General features: G+C 46.1%; 1 protein-coding gene and 1 pseudogene across 3 annotated transcripts in view; one reads left to right on the forward strand and one right to left on the reverse strand.

Annotated features, from left to right (window-relative positions):
• Positions 1-6,646: 6,646 nt before the first annotated feature.
• Positions 6,647-14,472, reverse strand: LOC126959296 (ribosome biogenesis protein NSA2 homolog; annotated as a pseudogene).
• FAM81A (family with sequence similarity 81 member A) overlaps positions 13,089-20,505 on the forward strand; it is a 125,401-nt gene continuing 117,984 nt past the window's right edge. The window contains exon 1 of one of the 3 annotated variants that reach the window (XM_050796845.1): positions 13,089-13,172. The gene's annotated coding sequence lies outside the window, so the exon portion shown is untranslated. The remainder of the gene's footprint in view (positions 13,173-20,505) is intronic. The other 2 variants (XM_050796853.1, XM_050796846.1) reach the window with 2 other exon arrangements.

Genomic DNA, 20,505 nt, shown 5'->3' on the forward strand with positions numbered 1-20,505 from the left:
TGTATTTTTAGTAGAGATGGGGTTTCACCTTGTTGACCAGGCTAGTCTCGAACTCCTAACCTCAGGGGATCTACTCTCCTCGGCCTCCCAAAGTGCTGGGATTACAGGTGTGAGCCACTGCACCTGGCCTGTTTATCTTATTTTTTATTTTTATTTTTAGAGATGAGGTCTCACTCTGTTGCCCAGGCAGTGGCACAATAGTAGTTCACAGCAGCCTCCTGGCTCAACCTATCACGTCAGCCTTCCAAGTAGCTGGGACTACAGTTGTGCGTCATCGTGACTAGCTAATTTTTAATATTTTTTAGAGACAGGGTCTTCCTATGTTACCCAGGCTACTGGAACTCCTTGGCTCAAGTGATCCATCCCCCTTCAGCCTCCCAAAGTTCTAGGATTACAGGTGTGAACCACTGTGCCCAGCCTGGTTTATTACTAATAGTGCTGATGGCACATATCCTTTTTGATTGACACCCTTGTCACCTGCCCCCGCATAGCTCCCATGCAAATTCAAGGTTGGAGAGACAAATGGGGGAATAAAGGCAAAACTTCCACCCTCCCTCTTTCTCCTTGTCAGCCTGTGCGATATAATTTCCCCCAAATCCAAAGAAAGGGAATAAAACTCGCTCCGGCCGGGCGCAGTGGCTCACGCCTGTAATCCCAGCACTTTGGGAGGCCGAGGCGGGCGGATCACGAGGTCAGGAGATCCAGACCATCCTGGCTAACATGGTGAAACCGCGTCTCTACTAAAAAATACAAAAAAATTAGCCGGGCGAGGTGGCGGGCGCCTGTAGTCCCAGCTACTCGGGAGGCTGAGACAGGAGAAAGGCGTGAACCCGGGAGGCGGAGCTTGCTGTGAGCGGAGATCGCGCCCCTGCACTCCAGCCTGGGCGACAGAGCGAGACTCCGTCTCCGAAAAACAAAACAAAACAAAACAAAAAAACAAAAAAACTCGCTCCAAACATCTCAAAAGCCTGTCATCTCCTTTTGACTTTTCCTAGCTACATTTCTTTCACTCATTCTTGTCTCTGTCTTCAAGAGGTGATTCTGCTGGTCTGGGAGTGTCTGGTGGACTCACTACCCAGGGCCTGTCTCCTTCCGCTTCTGGAGTGAGCGCATCAGAGGGCAGTAGGGAGGAGCCCGAGCAATCTGTCCACCTCAGGCTTCCAAAGTGCTGGGGTTACAGGCATAAGCCACTGTGCCCAGCCTGGACTTTCACTGCCTTAAGCCAGCAGAGGGTGTAATAATAACTCTTCTTAAAAGAAAAATGTTCAACAATCGAAATGACCAGCTCATTTGCCACGTAATATTCCATCTTATTCTCCTTTTCCAGCTCCAAAACCACAATCATATGCCACAGTTTAGAACAAGAAAGAATCCTTTGCTTAGGTACACTGGCAAGGAACTCCACAAAGTAGCCTCACTCCCCGGAGTGTGTCTACAAGGGATTATGCAAGTTTACCCTCTAGTGCAGGGATCAGATCATTCAACTTGTCAATATTTATTCATTACAGTCATCAGAGAAGTGATGTAAAATGAATGAGAGTCTAAATAATAATACTGCAGGAGCCCAAATAAAATGACTTCTCTCCTTCAAGCTGTATGAAACCTTCTTTCTTGCCTGTCACTGATGATGCATAAATTACTCTGGTTAACAACCTTCTACCCAGCAGCCTCCAGGAATCACAGGACCAATGTGTCAGGGATCTCCTTTTCACATAAACTCTGGGCTGGTATTCTTTCCAGTGTAGGCTGCTTCTTCTCCTTCTCCTTCTCCTTTCTTTTTTTAATTTTCCTTTTTCTTTTTGAGACGGTCTCCCTGTGTTGCCCAGGCTGGAGTGTAATAGTGCAATCACGGCTCATTGCAGCCTCAACCTCCCCGGGCGTAGGCAATACTCGCACCTCAGCCTCTCGAGTAGCTGGGACTATAGTTACAAGCCACCGTGCCAGGCTAATTTTTGTATTTTTTTGTAGGAACAGGGTTTCCCTATGTTTCCCAGGCTGGTCTCCAATTTCTGGGCTTAAGTGATCCTCCCACCTCAGCCTCCCAAAGTGCTGGGATTACAGGCATGAGTCATGGTGCCCAGCTCTGTGTAGCCTTCTAAGGGAAGGGTTATGTTTATAGGAGAGGAGCATTGTACTTAAAGGAGGATCCCAGCAAGAACTCTTTGCATTCAAGGTCCTTCTCATAGTTTCAGTTAGCATCGATCAGACATTTGAGGGGTGCTTATTACGTGCCAGGCACTATGGTAGGTACTAGGAATACAGTGTGAGTTTTAAAAAAATGGAGTCCCTCTTTAGGGAGTTCAAGTCCACTGCCTAATAGCTCAAACCTATTGATAGCAGCTGTGTGCTTTATATACACTACCTCATTTAATCTTCAGCCCTGGCGGGGTCCAGTGGCTCACACCTGTAATCCCAGCACGTTGAGAGGCTGAGGCGGGTGGATCGCTTGAGGTCAGAAGTTTGAAACCAGCCTGGCCAACAGGCCGTGACACTTCAAAAATCCAACATAATTGGAACCTCAATCCTATAAGATTGTCAGATGTGTCCAGATATTTGGACAGTATTCTATGGATAATGTTTGAACTTTTTAAAATTTCTGACTTTTGGCCGGGCACGGTGGCTCACGCCTGTAATCCCAGCACTTTGGGAGGCCGAGGCGGGCGGATCACGAGGTCAGGAGATCCAGACCATCCTGGCTAACACAGTGAAACCCCGTCTCTACTAAAAAATACAAAAAATTAGCTGGGCGTGGTGGCGGGTGCCTATAGTCCCAGCTACTTGGGAGGCTGAGGCAGGAGAATGGTGTGAACCTGGGAGGTGGAGCTTGCAGTGAACCAAGATCGCACCACTGCACTCCAGCCTGGGCGACAGAGCGATACTTCATCTCAAAAAAAAAAAAAAAAAAAAAAAAAAATTCTGACTTTTAGGATATTGTCCAGGTTATGTACTTCTCTTAGCCATTATTATTTTGGCTCATACTTAAGACTATCAATTACAGATGAGTCAATTAAGGCAGAAACACTTGGTATAAAAGTATAAAACACTGTCATACACAGTATTTGACCTCGGAAAGATTCTGGGGAAAAACAGTAAATTAATCAACACAGTTTCGTTGGCAGAGTCTGTTAAAGGGTGTATCACCAACCTCACTAATGGTGCTAGGAGTGAGGTAATCCACCGGATACACTCAATCCTCTGATCCTACTGAAATTTGTCCTGACCATCTGCTTCTTCAGCTAATGATGGAGACACAAATGGACTATCGGGATTTTCCAGATTGCTTTCAATATTCCAAATGCCAAACCATCAGAATTTTAAAAATTACTTTTGGTTTTCCAAATCCTACAACACAGGATGTGTCAACTAGCAGACACCACTTTTAAGACATTTGTTGTACGTGCTTTTTTTTTGCCTTCCTGTTTTCTGTGGGTTTATTGGTGGTATGAAATGACTATTCCATCCAAGAGATAGAACTTGCACTGGAGGAGAAATGAGCACAATCCTAACCATAGCATCACCTGGTTACTATCAAGCCTGAGACCAGAAAGCAACATTTGAAGTGGTTCGACAGCATTGCCTTTGGATAACTGGCTTTCTGGTTCCTTACTGAACACTTGCAGATATGAGTTATGTTAGGTGAGGACATCTTTGAAGCTATCTGCATAAGAACAAGAGTGTAAACTCTGGCAAGACAGACTTTTTTTCACTCAGGTAAGTAATTGGTAATGCAGGGTCTAAGCATTTTCATAGGAATAAACACATGGGAGGAACACTGTATAAATTTGGATTAGGTTTTTCTGCATGTAACCAAAATAACAGTGCATTACATAGGATTAGAGTTGATTTCCCTTTTACACAATGAAGGCGAGGTAAACAGTGCAAAATACCGAGTAGCTCCATAAAGTCATTAGAACATGAATTCAGGCCAGGCGCGGTGGCTCATGCCTGTAATCTCAGCACTTTGGGAGGCTGAGGCAGGTGGATCACTTGAGGTCAGGAGTTCGAGACTAGCCTGGCTAACATGGTGAAACCCCGTCTCTACCAAAAAAAAAAAATTATCGGGGAGAGGTGGCGTGTGTCTGTATCCCCAGCTACTCAGGAGGCTGAGGCAAGAGAATTGCTTGAACCTGGGAGGCGGAGGTTGCAGTGAGCCAAGATCATGCCACTGCACTACAGCCTGCGCAACAGAGCACGACTGTCAAAAAAAAAAAAAAAAAGGAAATGAATCCAATCTCTTTCTAGTGCAAAGCTTCACCATCTCTAGGGTGTGGTCTAGGTCTTCCTAGTCCAAGCTGGTGACTAAAAAATCAGCCATCAGACAGGCATGATGGCTCACGCCTGTAATCCCAGCACTTTGGGAGGCCAAGACAGGCGGATCATGAGGTCAGGAGATCAAGACCCTCCTGGCTAACATGGTGAAACCCCGTCTCTACTAGTACAAAAAGTTAGCCAGGCGTGGTGGTGTGTGCCTGTAATCCCAGCTACTCGGGAGGCTGAGGCAGAAGAATCACTTGAACCTGGGAGGCGGAGGTTATGGTAAGCCGAGATCGCACCACTGCACTCCAGCTTAGGCGACAGAGCAATACTCTGTCTCAAAACAGAAACAAAAAAGAAGAACGAAAAGAATCAGTCATCATACTCATATAGAGGAAGGGGAAGAAAGGCATGTCTTCTCCTTATAAAATCATATCCCAGAAGGTGGAAACATTTCCACTTTCATGTTACTAGCCAGAGTTTAGCCAAATGGTCTCATCCAGCTGCAAAAGATATTGGAAAATGGAGACTTTATACGAAGCACTTTACGCTCAGCCCAATATTAGGGGTTCTTGTACCAAGAAAAAAAGACAAGATAAATGGATGTGGGGTAGATGATTAGCAGTCTCTGCCACAAACACTGAACCCAGCTATGAGACATCAGAAAAGGCCTCCAGAAAGATATGGTATCTAAGCACTGAATAAAATATGCTCAAGAACCCAGGCAGATGAAAGGGATGTAGGAGAGGAGGAAGGGCAGGGGGGTTCTGGTGAGGGGGCAGCACATGTGAGGCCACAAGAGAGAAGAAGTGTGCCGTGATGGGGGAACTGAAAGTTGCACCTCTGGCCGATTGAAGACAGGAGGCAGGAGAATTCGCTCCCCATGCAAGGCTCTGGCCAGTCCTCGTTCTCCAGTAATGTTCCCAGAGGTCTGGCTCTCCTCCTTTCCTCCTGCTGCAGCTGGTTCTCTAAGTTTAGCATTGAGTGGCCAGCCACTCCCTCCAGGGCAGGAGGGGAAAGAAGTGGATAGTATGCCATAGCCTTGTTAAGAAGGCCCCATACTTATTTTTCAGAACACATTTGAGTTTCTCCTTCAACTAGACCAAAAAACAAAGTATCTTCAGTGAGTTTCTTTCAGAGAGGCTCCAGGGAGGGTGGGGGGGGTAAATGAAAAGCCCCTGTCCGAGTCTCTCTTCTGCTCCTCCACACCTAGAAGCTAACTTCCTGCCATTTTTATCATAACTGTTGGAGGCGAGGGATTCGTGAACTGGGAAACAGGCCAGAGGTTCACTCGGAGATTGCAAAGGCACCTCCAAGTTAGCTTGTCCAAGACTGACTCCTGCTCTTGCCCCCCAATTCATTCCTCTTCCAGTGTTCCTGTCTAGGGGAATGTGTCTGCAGACATCCCAATGCCGGAGCCAGAAAGCCAGGAGTCAGCCCAAGCATGGACTCTCCCTCCCTGCCCACATCCAACCACTCACGCGTCTAATAAATTTACCTCCTCAATAGCTTGCACTTCTGCGTACTCCTCTCCACGTCCACTGCACCTCGCACGCTAGTCCAGGCTATTATCATCCTCTCCCGATCACAGCAGTGGTTGCAAGTCTGGTTGCCCTGCACCGGCTCAGAACCCCCTACCCCATGAATCACGCTATAGCCAGTGTCATCATCTTCAACATAAGGCTGATGATGATCCTCCTTCTCCACCTCTTAAAACCCTAGGATGGCTAACTGCAGTCTACACAGCTCTAATCACTCAGGTCCACACCCCTCCTGCTTCATCAGGCGTCATTCCTTCCCCTGCTCCCTTCACTCCAGCCTCCTTGGCTGACTTTTGCCAATGCTCTGCCCTCCTTTTGGCCTCAGGTCTGTTCCAAGCTGCAATGCTCTTTTCTTCTTCCAGTGAATCCCAGTCTCTTTCTGGTGTCAGTGCCAGTTGCTTTCAGGGGGGAAATCTAAACTCCCAGTCTGTTAAAAGTCCTTGCACATTCCCTCCGTTTCTTTCCTTTAATACACATGTTGGTTTATAATTTTACATTCACTGGTTATTTGATTAGTGTTTCTTTGATGCATTTTTAGTAGGGTGATCCTCCCAGCTAAAGGACTACAAAGGTTTCAGATTTATTCTGGAAACATTTTCTCTTTGCACATTTAAAGGGAAAGTGATCTTTTCAAATATTTGCAGATAAGAGGTATGTTTGAAGTTAGAGTCCTAAAGGATTATTATTTTTATAATGATTTTGTATTTTTTTCCATTTTAATGTTTACAATTTAATAAATATCTTGATGACTGCAGACGTGTATGGCTGTTTGGTATTATTCAGAAACATCACAGTAATGGCAGTTTTTTCAATTGGTGTGTAGTCCTCAATAATTATATATGGAATTGCTATCAAACCAGTAAGACTACATTTATGCATCTATCATTTTCAGGATCGTTGGTAACCTGGGCATATTTTCTGCAAATAACTTTGCCTCCTTGCGTCACAAGGCCCAATTTGCTCACATTTACCTCAATGACAGTACCTGTGGTAATAACACCTGAAGTTGTATACAGTGGGACGACGAGTTCTTCTTTACACCAAGTACTGGTAGGTAAAAGGTGGGCTTTCAGTTCACAATGTGTTACATGGGCTTTCTTGAAACGCAAGCCCATTGGCCTGATTAATCTTTCATACTTAGGTAGTATTCTTGTAAAGCCATCTCCAACAAAGCAGACGTTAGTAACCAGCCTCTTCCACGCCTTCTTCTTTCTTTTTCCTGTTCGAATAACTTTTAATCCTTCTGTTTCTCCCTGGGCACGTACTTTAGGCAGAGGGACTTCCCCTTTTCCCGCCTTCTCTTTTCGTTTCCGTTTGATCATGTTGGAAAGTACTTTAGCTTGAGACTGTCCCTCTCTGTCCAGCAGATAGGCAGGTACTGCTCCCTGTGGAATCTTTTCAGCATTCTTTTTTTGTTTTTGTTTTTTTGGTGTTCCTCTTTTCATGCATCTTGATAGTCTTTTTCATTTGTATTTTCTCAGCATGGCCCTGTTTGTGGTAAAGCTTAGCCTTCAGACTAATCATTTTCTTTGCCTTCTTTGAACATTTATGAGCCTCTCGACTTTCCTTCTTTCTCTTTTCCTCATGGTAATCTAAACAGTATCCATAGTGTTTACGGCGTAATTCAATATATTTGTTCCGTGGCGTGTTGACCGCAGAGCCGCCAGGAGCGGGGGTGCGAAAACGCTCTCAATTTTCAGGTCTTAGAGACCCATGAGCCGACCCCGTGCAGACCTGACAGGAAAGTGATTTTGTATTAACTTTGCTATTGCTTTATGTACTGCTATAGAGTAATAAACCCAAATTTCTCTCCCACGTGTTACTAATCAGCCGTGGATAATGTTAGGAGGATGCCCTAGTTTGGGAGGTGGCTATCTTAATATTCCTTAATATCCCTTAACTGTTTTGTAGATCTAGAACATTTCTGCCTCCAACTCCAGCAAGGATCTGAAGGTCCAGGACCTTAGGAAAGCTGCCTGTAGAGAGGTGGAGAGGTAACAGCGTGTGGGACGGGGAGGGTCTCCTTGTATTCTTCTGCCTCCTACACCCCTACGTTTAGGAACAAGCCTCATGCCTATTATACTCACCATGAGTTACAAACTAGTGGCTCACAGGCCTACTTAGTCCCTTCGATGTGCTTGGCTTGGCTAGAAGGATATTTAAAATTATTATTACTTATTTTTATTTTTATTTTGAGACAGGGTCTCACTCTGTCTTCCTGGCTGGAGTGCAGTGCCTTGATTTTGGCTCACTGCAACCTCTGCCTCCCGGGTTCAAGCGTTTCTCCTGCCTCAGCCTCCCAAGTAGCTGGGATTACAAGCATGTGCCAACAAGCCCGGCTAGTTTTTTGGGTGTTTCTTTGTTTTTGTTTTTGTTTTTTTTTTTTTGGAGTTTTAGTAGAGATGGGGGTTTCACCATGTTAACCAGGCTGGTCTCGAACTCCTGGCCTCAACTGATCCGCCTGCCTTGGCATCCGAAAGTGCTGGGATTACAGGTGTAAGCCACCATGCCCATCCTCTATTCCTTTTAAAATATGCTTTAATAGCATTTCTAAATTGTCTTCACAGGGGTCTTATATATATATTATTTGCTAGGTAAAATTTGAGATATTATGATTGTTGTTACTACAGTGAACTGAGTCTTAATTGTTATTGCATTTTCTAGTGGGTTATTGCCGACGTAGAGGAACGCTACTGATTTATGTAGGTTCTAGGTCACTTAGTTCATGGGTCTATAATTTCTCTGCCTGAGCCACTGTCTTTACCTCATGCTCCATCAGAGGTCTCTGATAGTTTCAGGGTGTCCAGGGAAATCCATTCATTTACCTAGATCTTCACTGAACATTTATTGAGAACTTCAGTTATGAAGTGTGCTACCCGCCCCCCACCTCCTACCCCCACATTCATATGTTGAAGCCCTAACCCCCAATATGACTGTATTTGGAGATCTGGCATTTAAAGATGAAATTAAGGTTAAATGAGGCCATAAGATTGTAGTCCTAATTAGATAGGACTAGTGTTCTTAAAAGAAGAGAGACATCCGAGCTCTCCCAACCCCCAAGCATAGACAGAGAAAAGGCCACACAAGGAGACAGTGAGAAGGTGGCTGTCTGCAAGCAGGGGAAAGGGGTCTCACTAGAAACCAATCCCGCTGGCACGTTGGTGTTGGACTTCCAGCCTCTGGAACTGTGAGAAAATACATTTGTGTTGTTTAAGACACCCTGACCCTGTGCTTTGTTATGGCAGTCCAAGCAGATGAGTACAGCCTCTTTGTGCCCCAGTTCTTCTGGTTATTTTATGGAAGTGTTATCTCTGGCTAGAAAGTCTTACCTAAGGTCTTCTTTCAATTCAGGCAGTGGAGATCTGGTTAGAGTTGAAGAGAGCTTTAAAAAAAATCAAACAACCCCATCAAAAAGTGGGCAAAGGATATGAACAGACACTTCTCAAAAGACGACATTCATACAGCCAACAGACACATGAAAAAATGCTCATCATCACTCGCCATCAGAGAAATGCAAATCAAAACCACAATGAGATACCATCTCACACCAGTTAGAATGGCAATCATTCAAAAATCAGGAAACAACAGGTGCTGGAGAGGATGTGGTGCTGTCCAAACAACAGGTGCCGGATAGGAGCACTTTTACACTGTTGGTGGGACTGTAAACTAGTTCAACCATTGTGGAAAACAGTGTGGTGATTCCTCAAGGATCTAGAACTAGAAATACCATTTGACCCAGCCATCCCATTACTGGGGATATATCCAAGGATTATAAGTCAGGCTGCTATAAAGACACATGCACACGTATGTTTATTGCGGCACTATTCACAAGAGCAAAGACTTGAAATCAACTCAAATGTCCATCAGTGACAGACTGGATTAAGAAAATGTGGCACATATACACCATGGAATACTATGCAGCCATAAAAAAGGATGAGTTCGTGTCCTTTGTAGGGACATGGATGCAGCTGGAAACCATCATTCTCAGCAAACTATCACAAGAACAGAAAACCAAATACCGCATGTTCTCACTCATAGGTGGGAATTGAACAAGAGATCACTTGGACACAGGAAGGGGAGCATCACACACCGGGTCCTATTGTGGGGAGGAGGTAGGGGAGAGGGATAGCATTAGGAGATATACCTAATGTAAATGACGAGTTAATGGGTGCAGCACACCAACATGGCACATGTATACATATGTAACAAACCTGCACGTTGTGCACACGTACCCTAGAACTTAAAGTATAATAATAAAAAACAAAAAAAACACAAAGAGAATTAGCATTCATGGCACTCAGGGAGGTAATTGATTTCTTTTCAGTTAAAACACTTTAAATTGCAAATTTCTTCCAAATCTTAATAAACATTTTTTCCAGTGTTTTCAAGACTCAATATCAGAGAATTAATGGGGACTGAATTGCTTCTTTTCTTTTCTTTTCTTTTTTTCTTGAAACAGAGTCTTGCTCTGTCGCCTAGGCTGGAGTTCAGTGGAGCGATCTTGGCTTGCTGCAACCTCCGCCTCCCGGGTTCAAGCAATTCTCCTGCCTCAGCCTCTGAGCAGCTGGGACTACAGGTGGGCGCCACCACACCTGGCTAATTTTTGTATTTTCAGTAGAGACGGGTTTTCACCATGTTGGCCAGGATGGTCTTGATCTGTTGACCTTGTCATTCGCCTGCCTCGGCCTCCCAAAAGTGCTGGGATTACAGGCCTGAACGATCGTGCCTGACCTGAATTGTTTCTAAAGGTAAACCTCCACAAACAAACCCATTGATTCTCAGGGCAAAAAAGGAGAGGGAGACACATCTATGCACGAGGCCTAAGTGGGAAAGAGAAGATCCATCAGGAAGAGAAAATGGGAGGAAAGACCCAGCTCCTCATTCTGGCAATTCAGAGTCTGTAGCCCATATTTCTTGGCACCTTAGACAAGACCATGAGATTTTCTCAGGTAGAAGGGGCTGTTCACTTTGGTGTGGAATCCTGTAGTAGTTTGGTGAGAAAGTTCCTATACATTCTTTGTTTTTTTTTAGAGACACAATCTCGCTCTGTTGCCCAGGCTGGAGTGCAGTGGAGCGACCATAGCTTACTGTAGACTCCAACTCCTGGGCTCAAGCAATCCTCCTACCTCAGCCTCCTGACTGAGATGACATGTACACACCACTACACCCACCTCATTTTTGTAGTTTTTGTAGAGATGGAGTCTCACTATGTTGCCCAGGCTGGCCTCTAACCCCTGGCCTCAAGTGGTCCTCCCACCTTGGCCTCCCAAAGTGTTGGAATTGCAGGCATTAGCCACCATGCCCAGCCTATATTTGTCGCAACAGCTGGAATAACCTCAAGATTAGATCACTTGCTATCCTGTTCAAAACTCTTCCAATGGCATTTCATCACATCTGAAATGAAATCCATGAGTTTCTAATGGCCAGTAAAGCCAATAGGTCTGGGCCCTGAGCATCACCCTGAAATAATCTCCTACCACCCTGCTTCCCTCTCACTCTGTCCCAGCTACACTGGCTTCTTTGTGCTCTTTGAACACACAGAGCTGACACCAAGCCCAGGGCCTTTGCATGTTCTCTTCTGTCGGCCAAGAGTGCTCTTTCTTCCAAACTTTGTTTCTTTTGCTCCCTCAAAGCCCTGCTAACATGTTACTTCCTCAGAGAGGTCTTCCCTGACCCCTCAGTCTAAGCCATCTTGCCTCCTACACATCCCTTCGTTGTTAGCATTTAGGTTATAGAGTCATTTGATTATTTCTTTATGGTCTGTCTTCCACTACAATGTAAGGTCTGTGAGAACAGGAATTTGGTAGTGTATGTGGGATGAATGAATGAACAGGCCAGCCTGCCAAGAACAGAGTGGGAGGGGTTTGTGAGGGTATGAAGAATGCAACCGTATGCCTCTTTCTGCTAAGAATTAGGCCGGGCTCCGTGGCTCACACCTGGAATCCCAGTACTTTGGGAGGCTGAGGCGGGTGGATCCCTTGAGGTCAGGAATTCAAGACCAGCTTGGACAATATGGCAAAACCCCGTCTCTACTAAAAAGATGAAAATTGCCTGAGCATGGTGGTGCATGCCTGTAATCCCAGCTACTTGCGAGGCTGATGTGAAAGGATCGCTTGAACCCTGGAGGCAGAGGCTGCAGTGAGCCGAGACCACGCCACTGCACTCCAGCCTGGGCGACAGAGTGAGACTTCATCTAAAAAAAAATAATAATATTAATTGCTACTACTTCATCCTGTCCATCCCATGTCCCTAAAAACTTCAGCATAAGTGCGCTCCACACACGAGGAGAGAACAAACCCTCCCACTGGCCTTGGGCCCATCCCTCTTTCTCCCACACTGCCTCTTTTGAGTTATCTCATTTTGCTCCCAATAGCCAGCTTTGACTTTTCTGGGCTTATCTGGGCATCAGGGATCCATGTTGTACATTCAGTTGCCCTGATTATGTCTGCCTTAGAGCGTCTCCTAGGGCAGCCAGTATAGAACAGTCACCTAAGGACCTGGAGCTTCTGCAGTCTGCCACTCGCTCCTTCTGCCTGATAACAAATACTATTCCTTTTATCCTTGCAACTTGACCCAGAAAGAGGTGGCTGTCAATGTTCAAGGGCCCTGGAAAGGAAGACGGGAAATGTGAAACCACTGGGCACATGGGAATGGGTGGGTCTGAGAGTCTGAAATGCGCCTTCCAGATCATTCTCATTGAAAAATTCAGAATGACCTTCCCTCCCCAAGCCAAGAAAGGATAAACACTCACACCTCCTTACCTTCTTACATTCTCATTTCTAAGATAAAATATAATGCGTTAAGAATCTGTAAGTTACCTCATTTAATTGGCACTCTGCTTTATCAGATATGCACTATCATCACCCACTTACAGATGAGGAGATTGAGGCTGGGGGATGTGAAATCATTTATTTCAACTCACGTGGTTTGCGAGCAGTGGAGTCAGGATCCTAATGTAGATACTAACCAGTGTTATTTGGCATACCAATTTAAATCAGTTACTTACACTAACTTTAAAACAACATGAGCTTTATTAAGGCAAATTTATATATCATAAAATTCACCCATTTAAGTGTACAATTCGATAATTTTAGTAAGTTTGCAGAGTTGTGCAACCATTACCACAATCCAGTTTTAGAACATTTCCACTACCCCAAAATGTTTCCTCATGTCCATTTTCGGTTCATACCCACTCCTACCCCCAGCTCTAGGCAACCGCTGATCTACTTTCTGTCTCTATAAATTTGCTGTTTATAGAGAAATGAAATCATCCTGCATGATATTTTACTACAAGCTGCATTTGTTTTGTGAAGACTGCTCAGCTCAGTTCTCAACATTCAGTTCAGAGGTGTGGATTGGCTTAGCACAAGGAAGAAGGTATTGTAACTCCATTTCTGCAAGATGTCTAGAGGGAAAGTTTTTATCTTTTTTTTTAAGGAGAATTTGTATTATTTTAATTATTTTTATGTGCAGAAAACTCAACAGCATACATTTAACCCAATTTGGTGGCAAGTTCTTTAGCTTTTGGCTGTTTCACCTTGGCAATGAGAGCCACACACTTGGGAGCCAGGACATTGACTCCCCGGTGATGACGGATCTCATCGTGTCTGCCATTCTAATTGGTTCTGATAGCTTCCTCCAGCTAAGCCAAAGTTTCTTTGTCTTTCAAGTTAGCCTGTGTGGTGACAGTGGTGCAGGTCTTCCCATGGACTAGACATCCCAGTCTTACCTTCCCCTTGATAATGCAGTCAGGGACCTTTATTTTACAACACAGAGAAATGCACTATCATCACCCACTTTCTTTCATTTATTTTTATTTATTTATTTATTTATTTTGAGACAGAGTCTCACTCTGTTGCCCAGGCTGGAGTGCAGTGGCCCGATCTTGGCTCACTGCAAGCTCCGCCTCCCAGGTTCATGCCATTCTCCTGTCTCAGCCTCCCGAGTAGCTGTGACTACAGGCACCCGCCACCACACTGCTTAGTTTTTTTGTATTTTCAGTAGAGACGGGGTTTCACCATGTTAGCCAGGATGGTCTCGATCTCCTGACCTGGTGATCCGCCCGCCTCGGCCTCCCAAAGTACTGGGATTACAGGCGTGAGTCACCACGCCTGGCCTATCATCATCCACTTTCCAGATGAGGAGGCTGAGGCTGGGAGCAGGCAGAAGACAACTAGCTTGATGGGATCCACATCACGTCCAGTCACCACCAGCTGAGACTTCTTGTTCTCCACTAAGGTGGCTACAGTGATAATTCCTGCTTGAAGGACAGGCGGTCTCTTGGTGGGGACGTCCCCTTTGCTGGCAGCTTTCTTCTCAGCCCAGGCCAGCAGCCTCTGCTTCTTCTCTTGCTTTGTCTCTGGTCTGTACTAGTGGACCAGCTTATGTACTATAATTAAGTAGCTGTTTGGGGGTCCAAGGCCTGGGTGAACTGGTTCATCACAGGAAGCACCTTCAGCCATGTGTAGAGGATGGCTCTTTGTCACTGCAACCTGATAAAGCGGGGCCATTTGACAAAGCAAGTGAGGTCCCTTTTGGGTTGGGTGTGCTGTCCAATACCAAGATTCTTAGGCCTTTTCTCCAACACGGGATTCACCACTTTCCTGGCCTCCTGCTTCTTTGCGACAGCAGCGGCTGGAGCCACCTTCTTCCCCTTGTCCTTCTTCCCTTCTGGCATCTTGGGCGGCAGGAGAAAAGAGAAAAAAAGTTTTTGTTTGATAAATATTCCAGGCTTCTGAGGACAGGGGCTCAGCACTACCTGGCTGAAAGCAGAAAATCAGGGTGGAGGTGATTGTAGGGTTGGTGAATCATACATGGTTTTTTTGTTGTTGTTGTTTTTGTTTTACTTCTTAAAATATTTGAAATAGTTGATTTTAATTCGTGGACTTAACTCCAAGTCATTTCAAGGATGACTCCATTTAAAATAAAATACAGCTGGGCACAGTGGCTCACGCCTATAATCCCAGCACTTTGGGAGGCTGTGGCAGGCAGATCACCTGAGGTCCAGTGTTCAAGACAAGCCTGGCCAACAAATCCCATCTCTATCAAAAATACAAAAATTAGCCGGGTACAGTGGCTCATATCTGTAATCCCAGGACTTTGGGAGGCCAAGGCGGGTGGATTACAAGGTCAGGACAGCGAGACCACCCTGGCTAACACAGTGAAACCCCATCTCTACTAAAAATACAAAAAATTAGCTGGGCATGGTGGTGTGCACCTGTAATCCCACCTACTCAGAAGGCTGAGGCAGGAGAATCTCTTGAACCTGAGAGGCGGAGGTTGCAGTGAGCCAAGATCACACCATTGCACTCCAGCCTGGCCAACAAGAGCAAAACTCCGTCTCAAAAAAACCAATAAAAATAAATAAAATACAAACAACAAAATGAGGCCCTAAAGATCTAATTTTAAAATGTAATCTGGCTGGTCCGAAGGCAGTGAGTTATCTCATTTTTGTGTCTGGAATTGGTGGGTTCTTGGTCTCGCTGACTTCAAGAATGAAGCCGCAGACCCCTGTAGTGAGTGTTAGTTCCTAAAGATGGCGTGTCTGGAGTTGTTCATCCCTCCTGGTGGGTTTGTGGTCTCGCTGGCTTCACAGTGAAGCTGCAGACGTTTGCAGTGAGTGTTACACCTCTTAAATGCAGTGCAGACGCAAAAAAGTGAGCAGCAGCAAGATTTATCATGAAAAGCAAAAGAACAAAGACTCCATACCACAGACTGGAGCCAGTTTCCGCTGCTGGCTAGGGCAGCCTGCTTTTATTCCCTTATCTGGGCCCCCCCCCACATCCTACTGATTGGTCCATTTTGCAGAGAGCTGATTGGTCCACTTTGACAGAGTGCTGATTGGTGCGATTATAATCCCTGAGCTAGACACAGAGTGCTGATTGGTGCATTTACAATCCTCTAGCTCGACATAAAAGTTCTCCAAGTCCCCACCAGACTCAGGACCCCAGCTGGCTTCGCCTAGTGGTTCGTGCTGTGGGGCCACAGGAGGAGCTGCCTGCCAGTCCTGTGCCGGATGCCTGCACTCCTAAGCCCTTGAGCGGTAGATGGGACCGGGTGCTGCGGAGCAGGAGGTGGTGCCCATTGGGTGGGCTTGGGCCGCACAGGAGCCCACCGTGGGTAGGGCGGGCGGCTCAAGCATGGCGGGCTGCAGGTCCCGAGCCCTGCCCCACGGGGAGGCGGCTGAGGCCTGGCGAGAATTCCAGCGCGGCCCATGCGGGCCTGCAGTGCTGGGGAATGGGGCCCACCCTCTGCAGCTGCTGGCCCAGGTGCTAAGCCCCTCACTCTCTGGGGCCGGTGGCGCTGGCAGGCCAGTGGGCCGGCCACTCCCAGTGCGGGGGCCCTCTGAGCCGGCGCCCACCCAGTGCTGGTGCTGGCCCGTGAGCGCCGGGCGCAAACCTGGCACCTCTCCCTCCACACCCAGCAGAGGGAGCCGGCTCTGGCCTCGGCCAGTCCAGAGAGGGGCTTCCACAGTGCAGCGGCGGGCCGAAGGGCTCCTCAAGCGCGGCCAGAGTGGACGCCTAGGCCGAGGAGGTGCCGAGAGCGAGTGAGGGCTGCTAGCACATTGTCATCTCTCACTTTGATTGTTCAGTCAGTTACAGATAAAACACCTTATTCTACTCTTTCCCTCCTTCTTACTACTACACTTGACTAATCTTTAAAAATAAAATTTGATAAAAATTTAAAAATTAAAATGTCGTCTTAAGGGCAGCCCTGAAGTGATTCAGCTCATCTCTATCTGGTGGCTCCTCCCTGGAAGGGGAGGTGAGGAAGATGATACTCCTATTCCCTCCTCCAGACACCCACTCATTCCACTTACAGCCATGGGAGGTTTGGAATGTGTTTCTACTCCAGGCGTGGGTCCAGTGCAGTGACACTGGGGCTCTCACTCTCCTGGCTCTGGAGTCTCCATTATGCCTGAGGATGCCTTTCTCTGGGACAGTCAGAGGTTACCGCCCCAAACCAGAGTCAGTCCCCTTTCTTCTCTGTCTGATCACCATCCTTGTCCCTCTGAGAAAAATCGCTATTCTATCCAGAGAGAAAACAATAGCCCCTACTTCATGCTTCATGACCATGTGGTTCACTGCAGTCCCTTCATCCCCATTTCTCTCCTTGGCAGGAAGAAATTCTTTTCAAAGCTGGGGAGGTAGTGCACAGACTCCTTGAAGAGGTCCCAGGGAAAGGGGATGTTCTCCTCTCCTTTCCCCACAGATCACTCACTGGGACTGTCTTTTCTGTACTGAGACAGACCTGAAAACAAGCCAGTTTTAGATTTTCTTCACAAGTTTCTGTAGGTGCAAAGGCTCGGGCAGAATGACTAGAAGACAAGTCCTCATTAATAATAATAATAGCTGACATTTATTAACCTGTACTATATGCTATACTCTGAATGTTTTATCTGCTTTTTGTCTCATCCAGTACTCAGAATAACTCTATATTAGGCTCACTTTACAAAAAAATTTAGCAGTTTGTTATAGAACGGAAATTATGCAGAATTATTAAATTATTGGTGCCACATTTTACTGTATCTGTATTATTAGTACAGAAATTAGTATTAAGGCACAGAAATTATTAGTACAAAGATGATATCAGTACTATTATTATAATATAGAAATTACTAGTACAGGGTAGGCATGGTGGCTCATGGCTGTAATCCTATAACTGTGGGAGGCCGAGGCAGCGGATCACAAGGTCAGGAGAACAAGACCAACCTGGCCAACGTGGTGAAATCCCGTCTCTACTAAAAATACGAAATTAGTCGCGCATGGTGGTACATGCCTGTAGTCCCAGCTACCTGAGAGGCTGAGGCAGGAGAATAGCTGGAACCCGGCAGGTGGAGGTTGCAGTGAATCGAGATTGCACCATTGCACTCCAGCCGGGGCAGCAAGAGCAAAACTCCATATCCAAAAAAAAAGAAGAACTTACTAGTACAGAAGAAAGTGTCAGTACTACTATTAGCCCCTATTTGCAGAAAACTGAGGCTTGAAGAGGTTAAGCTAACTTATCCAAGGTTACAGAGTTAGTGAGTAGAGCTAACTGAATTCAGTCCACACAAATAACTTAGCTCTTAACCTTAAGTAAAGCTTACCCTCCTCTGTGCCTCCCACACTCACCCCTGGCTTCTTCCTGGGCAGGAATGAGTGAGGCCAGAAGGAGTATATGAGCTGTGGACTACAAGAAAAAAAACCAGTGACTGAAGGAGAAGGAACTCCTAGTCCTTCCTGGTGACCCAGAGCCAACAGGAAAATGGGTTACTCATTAACCAGAGAAAAGTCCCACATCCTGTGTTTGAAAGAAACATTTTAAAAGTTAGAAAATGCGTTTGAACAATGTTGTATTTAAACCAAGCTCAAGCAACAGATGTTTCTTTTCCTTTCTTTGATACAGTGTCTCGCTTTGTTGGCTCTGTAGCCCAGGCTGTAGCTCAATGGCTGATCTCTGGCTTACCGATCTTGGCTGAACTCTGCCTCCTGAGTTCAAGCGATTCTCCTGCCTTAGCCTCCTGAGTAGCTGGGATTACAGGCTTGCGCCACCACATCCAGTTAATCTTTGTATTTTTAGTAGAGACGGGGTTTCACCATGTTGGCCAGGCTGGTCTCGAACTCCTGGCCTCAAGTGGTCCTTTTGCCTCGGCCTCCCAAAGTGCTGGGATTACAGAGGTGAGCCACCACGCCAGGCCCAGATGTTTCTTTAGTATAGGTTTTACACCAGGCTTTTCATTCGGCTTTTGAACATTATGTTGAAGTATATTAGATTTTATAATTACTTTATTCTAAGATCTTGCCCTGTGAATGAGTCCAAACATCATAACCCACAGATCAGGGAGGGTGAGGACAACGCACAGAGCACAGGCTAGGATTTGCTTTGGGAACAGTCGTTGGGGCAGAGGATGCCTGCTAGAGGGAAGGGCTGTCTGTTACGTATGGTTGCTGGGAGCCCAGGACTGGACTCAGAGGAGAAGCAAGATGAGTATCAGTCCATAGCAGAAACAAAGAGGTATATATGTATCTTCCAATAGAGACCACTGAGGTTCCCACAAGAAAAGTTGACAAATAGTTCAGCTGGAAACATGAAGAGGGGAAGGAAATTACTCAGAGTATTGATCAGAGTGTATCTGGTAGCCCTCAAACACAACAAACTAAGCACAGCTGCACCCACTTCTCCTTCAGAGCAGGGAAAAGACAAAAGTTTCAGAAACTTTCCATCCTCTCACCCTCATAGGTGTGAAATCATCTCCCTCCACCAGGAGGAAGAAAATAATTTAATTGGCCAGGTGCAGTGGCTCACGCCTGTAATCCCAGCACTTTGGGAGGCCGAGACGAAAGGATTGCTTAAGGCCAGGAGTTTGAGACCAGCCTGGCCAACGTGGTGAAACCCCATCTCTACTAAAAATACAAAAATTAGCCGGGCATGGCAGGCACCTGTAGTCCCAGCTGAGTCTGGGGGCTGAAGCAGGAGAGTCCCTTGAACGCAGGAGATGGAGGCTGCAGTGAGCCGAGAATGCACGACAGCAATCCGTCTCAACAACAAAAATACTTTAATCTTTATTTGTCTTAGGTGAGTGCCCCGGGGTGGAACCTGCTGCAGCCTTTACTTGAGTGGGCAGAAAAACAAACAACCAAAAAAAAAAACAAAACAAAAAAACAAAACGGGGGATGAGAGGCTATTACAGTTAAAAGGAAGGGGGAGAATGGGATAGAGTGAGGTGGGAGGGGCAGAGGGGAGAGGCCCCAAGGAGGGCTTGGATTTTGGGGGCTGTTGGCCCAGATCTGCATGTGGGTCCAGCTTCTCTGTTCCTCTGAGTGGGGAGATTGTGCTGTAGAGACAGTCCAGCATAGTGGACCGGGGGCTGGGACTCCTAAGATGGTTCAGTAAGGTTGCAAGTTTGGGGCAGTTTAGCGTTTATGATGGCACAGGAGGTCCGGGAGTTTTGTTGGGGAGAGAGAAGACTTGTGAAACAGAAAAGACTTGCTATAAAGCAGTTATTCATGAAGGAGAAGATTTCTTCAGTCAGAATTTATGTTGCTACCCTGAACGCTGGTTTTTGGATTAATCAAAAGACAGTTCCAAAGAACAGTGTTACAAGCCAGGTGCGGTGGCTCATGTCTGTAATTCCAACACTTTGGGAGACTGAGGCTCGTGGATCTCTTGAGCCCAGGAGTTTAAGACTAGCCTAGACAACATGGCAAAACCCTCTCTCTACAAAAATACAAAAATTTGCTGGGCGTGGTGGTATGCGTCTATAGTCCCAGCTATTTGGGAGGTTGAGGTGGGAGAATCGCTTGAGTCCAGGAGGTTGAGGCTGCAGTGAACTGTGATTGCACCATTGCACTCCAGCCTGGGTGACGCTGTCTTGGAAAAAAAATTTTTTAAAAAAGGTGTTACAGTGGGTCCCTGCCTAGACTGTCTCTGCTGCCATCTGCTATGCAGTGGCCGGAGGGAAACTGGGCATCAATGTAGGAAGGCAGCCTGTTGCCTCAGGCCTTTCTGGACTTTCCACTGTTGACATTAAAATGAGCCTTGAACTGGTTGAGAAAGTTCCTCCCTGAGCCCCTTTTCAAGGGGAAATAAATCAATCAAAAAATAAAAAGTAAGAAAAACCAAACACATGTACCTTGCGTTGTAAAATGCTACCTTAAGTGAAAGTGCAGATCAAGAGAGAGAAACCAGAGTTTTACAGTTTTGTTATATGTGCAGCTCCCTTGGGAGC

The sequence above is a fragment of the Macaca thibetana genome, chromosome 7 (assembly GCF_024542745.1).
Source record: "Macaca thibetana thibetana isolate TM-01 chromosome 7, ASM2454274v1, whole genome shotgun sequence".
Classification (NCBI taxonomy): Eukaryota; Metazoa; Chordata; class Mammalia; order Primates; family Cercopithecidae; genus Macaca; species Macaca thibetana.